Raw genomic sequence first — 7,752 nt, forward strand, 5'->3', positions numbered from 1 at the left:
TTTTTTTTTTTTCAGTTGCACAGTGTGTGGCACATATTATTATATGTTAAAGGATATAACACTATTGTGAGTTTGTTTTTCTTTGAGGTTTATGGTCACTGGAAACGTCATGGAATAAGAAAGATATTTATTTGAAAGAAGAAAATTCACTTTTGTGTGTGGTGTTTAAGACATTGGGGTATTTAGTTGTTATATTGGACACTTGTATGTGTTTTGTATTTGAAAAAGAAAAGTCTTTTTGATATATTTTGATATATAAAGAAAAATTCGTTCTACTTGTAAATAAGTCATTTTACAAGCTCCATCATAACACTATATGACAATTCAAAAAAATTGAGCAATGCATTTTTAAAATGACATCAAGATATTTTATTGTGAATAACAAATTATTAGTTTACAGACTATCTTTCAATATTATAGAAATAGATAGAAAATGATACAAAATGCTTAAATGTACCTTTCTATTCAGCTCGTTTTACTTTTAACATGAAATACTAATAAAAATAATGATTAGGAAAATAGTAATAATAATAGAGCTGCTCATAATCGGTCCATTTTGTCTTGATATTTCAAGAAAAGATATCATGAGATCAGTGTCTTCCTGTAGATTGCACATTAGTGTAATAATACATGGATTAGAGGAGGTTTTTATTCCAGTATTCAGAGTCTAATGAGTGTTTGATGTTTAGTTCCCCAAAGTCTTATCTGTCCTTACGGAAAATTATTTTTTCATGTTTGGGAATTGATTAACACTTACTAAGAAGTCTTAAACTTTATCATTGCTTTAAAAAAAAAAAAAAACAAAGTATTGTGGCAGTACAAGGCTGTGTCACTGTGGAATTGATCAAGAAAAGGACACAGGGTGCAAGACTAAGGGGTTTATTTACTAAAGCTGAAGAGTGCAAAATCAGAGTCCATTCCGCATAGAAACCAATCAGCTTCTAACCTCAGCTTGTTCAATGAAGCTTTGGCAATGAAACCTGGAAGCTGATTGGTTTCTATGCAGAAGGGAGTCTGATTTTGGACTCTCCAGCTTTAGTAAATAAACCCCTAAGAGTCTATTATGAGTGCAGAAAACTGATTTTACATCTTTCTCTGGATTTTAGTATTTTAGGATGGGGCTCTGTAGTTTGGAGTTTCCAAAGAGACGTGGGTGGGATGGACTCTCCAACCCAGTGTCTGAGTTTTGTGGAGGACCAACTGGGTGTGTGCCCAGGTGTACAAAGGACTTATAATAAAGGTTTTGGAAAACCTCAGGGTTCCACCCAAGAGAAAAAGGAGGTCTTGTCCAGGAGTCAGGAGGACTCCAGTCTCTCCTTGAGTCAGGGATGCTATATGGGGCAAGCCAAAGCATGATTGTCTGCAAGAGATGCTCTGTGCATCCAAGAAGCTTCAAGCTGTGTGATTTAGAGTGAAGTCGTTTGCATTGAAGAAGCTGGGGTCTGGGTGACCAGCATAAAGGAGCACAGGCATTCAGGAGTAGCATGGTGGGCTAGAATGTCCCAGTATTTCTATTTTTGCTGGAGAAGAACCCCTGTGTTGGAATCTTTATGTGGGACTTTTGTTTTGTTTTTAATAAAAATGGGCTACAGGGCCCTTAACTATAGTTCCTGTCTGCTGTGAACTCACTGTAAAAAAGTCATCTACCATGTGAGTTAACTACCCCCATATCACGGTACTTTTAAAAGTGTAAACTCTAAGTATATCTTATACCCATTTTTTTTACATTTTGAATACAGTAGGAGAGAGTTAAACCTGCTTTTTCCTTTTGCTATCTATGTGTCATTCATTAGTTATTTCTTAATTTTTTTGTCCTGTTAGTCAGTTTTCTGAGGAACAAATGTATCCTTTGGAAGATTTACACTCTATCCCTGTTTTGGTGTCAGCTACAATTTTAGCTTTAACATCACTTTCATTGCTGGTGGCACTGGCAACCACAAAAATTCATGAATCTCCATGACTGGGACACCTAGTCATCCTGTCACCCTGACGGGCTATAGCAACTCCCCCACTTTATCCAAATCTAAAAAACTTTTACCTTTTAGCTATACTTTAACCTCCCTGGTGGTATGATTATGTCAGGAATTTTGTACCAAAAGCGGTACCATTTTTTTGCATGAAAATATGTATTTTTTTTTTATTGTAGGCCTGTAATTTAGGAATAACTCCCTGAAATCTGTCCGAACAAGAGTCTAGTAAACATTCCGGATATGATAAAACTTGAAACACGAAATCATAAATTATAATTTAATACTCATAAAAAATAATAATATAATAATAAATTTAATTCAATAATATAATCAAACCAAAAACACTGAAATTTGAAATATAGCGCAATGTTCGCACATCACTGAGCAAAGTCGCAAAATCGTTTTCAGTGTCTGATGACGAATCTCCCCCACGAATCATTATCACTCAATTCTGCAAGTAGTTCTGATTTACTATCGCTGTTCTCTAGCTGGTCTAAAACCGATTTTCACCTAAAGGGACGCTTTTTGGACGCCGTGGACTTTTCTAAGTTTCTAGGCAGAAAGAACAGTCAAAATGCAGGCAGGGCGCCGGACAAAGCACTCGGCACAAAATGTATGTGAAATGCTTTGATACAGGAATGTTTTGCTATGAAATAATCGTTTTTAAAAAAATTTTCAAATTTGCCGCCGGTTCCGGCGCCCGTACGTCCCAACGTCACAGGGACCAGAACACGGAAGCCAGATGCCGGCATCGGCCGGAGGAGATGGCCAGGGACGCTGCAGGGGATGCATCGCGGGAGCGCAGGACAAGGTAAGGGCTGTAGGGAATCCCTGTGTAACACCGCATGGTAAGCCCGAGTGTAGCTCGGGGTTACCGCTTTTGGTACTGAAACTTTACCCCGAGCTACACTCTGGAATACCGCCAGGGAGGTTAAGCTCCAAGAGCGGGGCCAAGCCTTTGCTGAGATCAGGTGACAACTATGGTACCTAATCCTTAGCATTCACCTTTCAGATACACTTTTTACACATGCATTAGTACTCAGTTAAGTGGATTATCTGGTCTTTACAAGAAGGCAGTTCTCCAGTGAGGGTGTCTTAATATTTTTTATTGGGGGTAATAAAATGTGAGCATCCAAACCAAGACCTTGAGCAGAAACATAACAAGGGTTAGGACATGCAAGAGAAAAGCTTGGTCAGGACAAAAAAGTCAGATCTGGACACCTTTTATAGGTCAAGAGCAAACAGCTTCAAAGAAGCAGCAAGGTCTACACAAACTGAGACTAGGAAATACGAGGAGTAAGGTAGCCTGAGAGAGGAGTAAAGAATACTGGAACTTGGCAATGACAAGGTTAATGAGGAACATTCAAGACCAATTAGGAGGTCATCACCTGACCAAACTCCCTTATGGGCCTAGCTAATCAGAATCAGCAGGTATGCCCCACTTGGGCACAGGGCAGCTTCTTCGAGAACAAAATTAAAAAAGCCAAAGGGAAGGACAGGAAATTGAACATTCAGAAAAGTATCCACAGTTAGAAAGCAGGTCCCTGGAAGGACAGCAGGAACACAAAAAAGATAAAACAAAAAAAAAAGCGGAGAACACAACAAGGAAACATAATCACTAGGCAAATGCCTGATTGAAAGTTGCAATTTGTAGACCACTACGTAGCACCTTTCCAAGCAAATCATACACTGGTATTTAAGCCTTAAAGTGGAGATATAGATTTTTATACCACCCATCATTCTGTTCTCTCCTCCAGCAACTCCCCCCACTCCCATCCCCCACTTTAAAAAATATTTTTAAACATTTTTTCCAAAGATCCTCTGCCTGGTTGGATGAGGTAATGAAGGATGATGTGGGGTTTTTTTTCTGTTTTTCTAACAGCCCCGTTAACGGATTGCAGAGGATTAACCTCTTAGGTTCCATAGTGAGTATAACAAGCATTCTTTACTGCATATACAGATTGATTTTACTGTTGTGGGTTTAGTAACACTTTAAATATAAGACCTGCTAAGTCTCTCTGTCTTGCATTGTGGCCTAGTAAAAACACTTACACGTGTGCAGCGTGTAAGTAAAATATTTCTGGCTCCTGTAAGTAAAATATTTCTGGCTCCTGATTGTGGCAAAATAAACAATTTCTTTTAGAAAAAACATATGCCTCATCTTTTCCCCCAACATTGTGGACAAGTACAGTATTATATAGGTTTCCATCACAATGTAATGCAAGCCTATATGATATTTATGGCTGCTGTTTTTGAAATTTCAGAATCTGTTATTTCTTAAAAAAAAATTAACTTATCTCTCTCTCTCTTACATTGCTGCCTCAAAACTCAGTCAAACTGTTTATATATTCTCTAGCCACTTTTATATGTTTGGCTGTTGTCTTTGAAACATGGCCCTGTATTTTTGTAGTTTACCTTAACAACTGCTTCATCTATAGAATGTAGGTTTGTGAGTTTAACATGTTTTGGTGTGCTCTGGGTTGGCAATTTATATGAAGCTGATGGTGTTAGATTTTAGCTATATTATTGCTGCTACTTCCAGCACACAGTAATGGTCCCTCACTGCCAACCCCCCAAAAAATGTTGTCCTTGGAAAAACTACTCAATATATCTTTTTCTTGTGGAAGTCAACCATATTGGGCTGCTGCTCCTGCTGATGCTGTATGTAAGCTGATTAATGATGTAATGTAAAAAAAATAATTACAGATGCAAATTACAGTATATGATGCCACGATAAAGTGTCTTTAATTCTGTCCCTGAGAACTGTAATGTTCTGTGAAACAGGACAGAATTTTTGTATCTCCAAAGTTGTCCTTTAGGCTGTCTGAAAACACCCCCTGCCCACTGAAGTATGAATTCTAACAATTTGTTCAATTGATACATGCCCCCAGGTCACTGCCCAGCTTCCCATACCCTTTGTTTTACAATTCCTTGACTAGCATCCCAGAAAATGGCCACAACTGATCCCTACAATTTAGCTCCCCAATGGCCTTAATAGGATTCAGATCCTAACGTCTATGTTGGATGATGACTTTCAGCGCTATCTCACAATGACAATTGCGCGGTCTTGAAACGCTGTACCAATATGACATTTTTATCTTTTTTTTTTTAGCCAGATAGTTCTTTCTTTTGGTGGTATTTAAGTAATATTTCTCCTTCACTGATGTGCGCTGATAAGCTGCATTGATGGGCACTGATAGGTTGCACTGATGAGGCGACACTGATGGGCACTGATGATGCAGCACTGATGAGGCGGTACTGATGGCCACTGATAGGGGGCATTGATGAGCACTGATAGAAGACACTGATGAGGAGGCACTTATAGGCAACTCCTATCACACCTACACTACATCGTTCCCTCTCCAGGCTGCCCACACTGACTCCTGTGGGGAGGATAAAGCAGATAGCCATGCTTGTTCTCCCTTATCACACAGGGATCCTACAGATTACAATGATATTCTGCAGCAGAAAAATAGCATGCTTCACAAGGCTGTCCAGCACACCTCCAAGCAAATTACAGATCTCTTTCTCACAGAGATCTGAGAAATGGGGCAAAGAGCATCAGATCTGGAGGCCAGTATGGATGACCACACTGCTGCCCTTAAGAAATGTAAAAAGGAGCTTGAGGCTCTTAGGTTTTAAAAATGCCACTCTGCATTACAAAATGATAGACCTTGAAAACTGGTCCAGACAGTCTAATCTGGGATTCTGTGGCGTTCCCAAACACATCAATGACCTTCAATCCACAAGTGACTGCATGCATCCAGGAATTGATCCCGGCGATTCCTATAGAGCACCTTGAATTTGAGCATATACACAGGCCGCTTGTCCACAAACCAACCTCGGGTCCTCCAAGGGACATCATTGTTAAATTCCTCTACTTTTGCACCAGAAAAGTCATTAAGCAAGCCCAAAGGCACAAGCCCACTTTATCCTTCCTGGGCTTTGCAGATGTGACCCCCTCTACCATAACTAAGCATGATTAGATGAAGCCAGCTTTGCAAATTCTGTAATGCCATCACATTCCTTACCAATGGGGCTTTCCTTTCAAGCTCAGTTTCACATTCCAGAACTGAACATATCTGGACACTGATCTTGGAGAGGTTCAACACCATATAGACAGCCTCCACCTACTCTGCTCCCCAGCTTGGTTGTCACTAAGAGTGCCCAGTGCAAGCGGTGACTCTCCTTGTCCACCAGGAACCCCAGTATCCTCACCTGCAACTGATCAACCACCCCTGGATGACCCTGATCCCCATCCGGATCAACGCTCCAATCCTAATGGCTGACTGAGTGAGTCAACATTCCTCTTCGCCGTGTAGGCTTTTGGGCTCAGATAAGTACTTCTCCGTGACATATGCTTTACTGTAGGCAAGACAGACTTGTCTTTGTAATCCTCACCTGGTTGCCACCACATACGCTTGACGCCATCTAAACCAAATCAGTTTATCTTGTTCTCATCAGACCACAGGACATGGTTCCAGTTAGCCATGTCCTTAGTCTGCCAAAGGTGCCATAATCATCCTTTAGTGGGTCACTTTGGTATCCACAAGACCTCAAATTTGGTTTCCCGTTCCTTCTGGTGGCCAAATTTAATGAAGGATTGTAAAGACTATGTTAGATCTTGCTCTGTATGCCTCCAAAACAAGTCTGATAGAGCCAAACCCTGGGGCCTTCTGACACTGGGGGGGACTGACTTGGTGTCAATGACACCCCCAGTGACACCAATACATTGATCAGTACTAATAAAAAGCACCGACACTGTACTAATGGCACTGGGCAGGAAGGGGTTAACATGTGGGGCAATCAAAGGGTTTACTGTGTGATGGGAGTGTTTTACTAGGGGGCGGTGTATTGGTGCTTCACTGCATACTGTAGAGCCATACAAAGCAGTGTGCAGGAGCTGACAGGGGAGAGATCTGTGTTTACACACAGGTCTCGCCCCCCGTTGGAGATACTCGGCGATCACTGGGTGAGAAATCATCAGCTGGGACGCGCTGATTGACAGCCAAGGCCGCATATGTTTGCACAGGTAGGCCCTACCCAGAACTGCAAAATCACGCTTGTGTATATATATATATATATATATATATATATATATATGTATATGTATATATATGTATGTATATGTATATACATATACATACATATACATATACATATGTATATGTATATACATACATACACATATATATGATATGATATGTATATATGATTTTGCACACCCGTGCTGCCCTGTAGCAGTATTTGTGCTATAGGGTGGTACGTAAGCAGTTAATACAGAAGTGCTGTCAAATCTGGATATTGCAGGATTTGCTCACACACCCTCTCCCCTCATTTTCTGCCACTGAGACAATAGCAGTCTAGGAAGGAGGTGGCCAAGGTGGCTAAGGGTGTAAAATGGCAGTAGGGGGACGTGCAACCCTGCAGCTCTTAGCTGATGGTGTTCCTGTATTATCAACCCGACAGCTGTGTTTGCACAAATGCAAAAGTGCTGCAGTGGAAGGAAGGAGGAGCTGATGGGGAGAGAGCACAGCCTGCACCTTCTCCTGGCTTTCTGATGTCACTACTCCTGGCAGGCTGTCGCAAAGGGAACATACCATGCACCAGCCCACACTAAACCACTGCACCCAGGGCAACTTTCCCTCCTGTCCCCCGCCTTGTCCCTGCCCTGGTATCAACCTTCTAACTGCTAGACAGCTTGGCCTGTTAAATGAAGTTTAAAAAGTAGACTTACTAGGCAGATCAGCAGGTGAAAATAAAGAAATCAAATAACCCAGTG

Source organism: Staurois parvus, unplaced genomic scaffold (assembly GCF_062004578.1).
Source record: "Staurois parvus isolate SC_StPar_1 unplaced genomic scaffold, SC_StPar_1.0 ptg000860l, whole genome shotgun sequence".
Lineage (NCBI taxonomy): Eukaryota > Metazoa > Chordata > Amphibia > Anura > Ranidae > Staurois > Staurois parvus.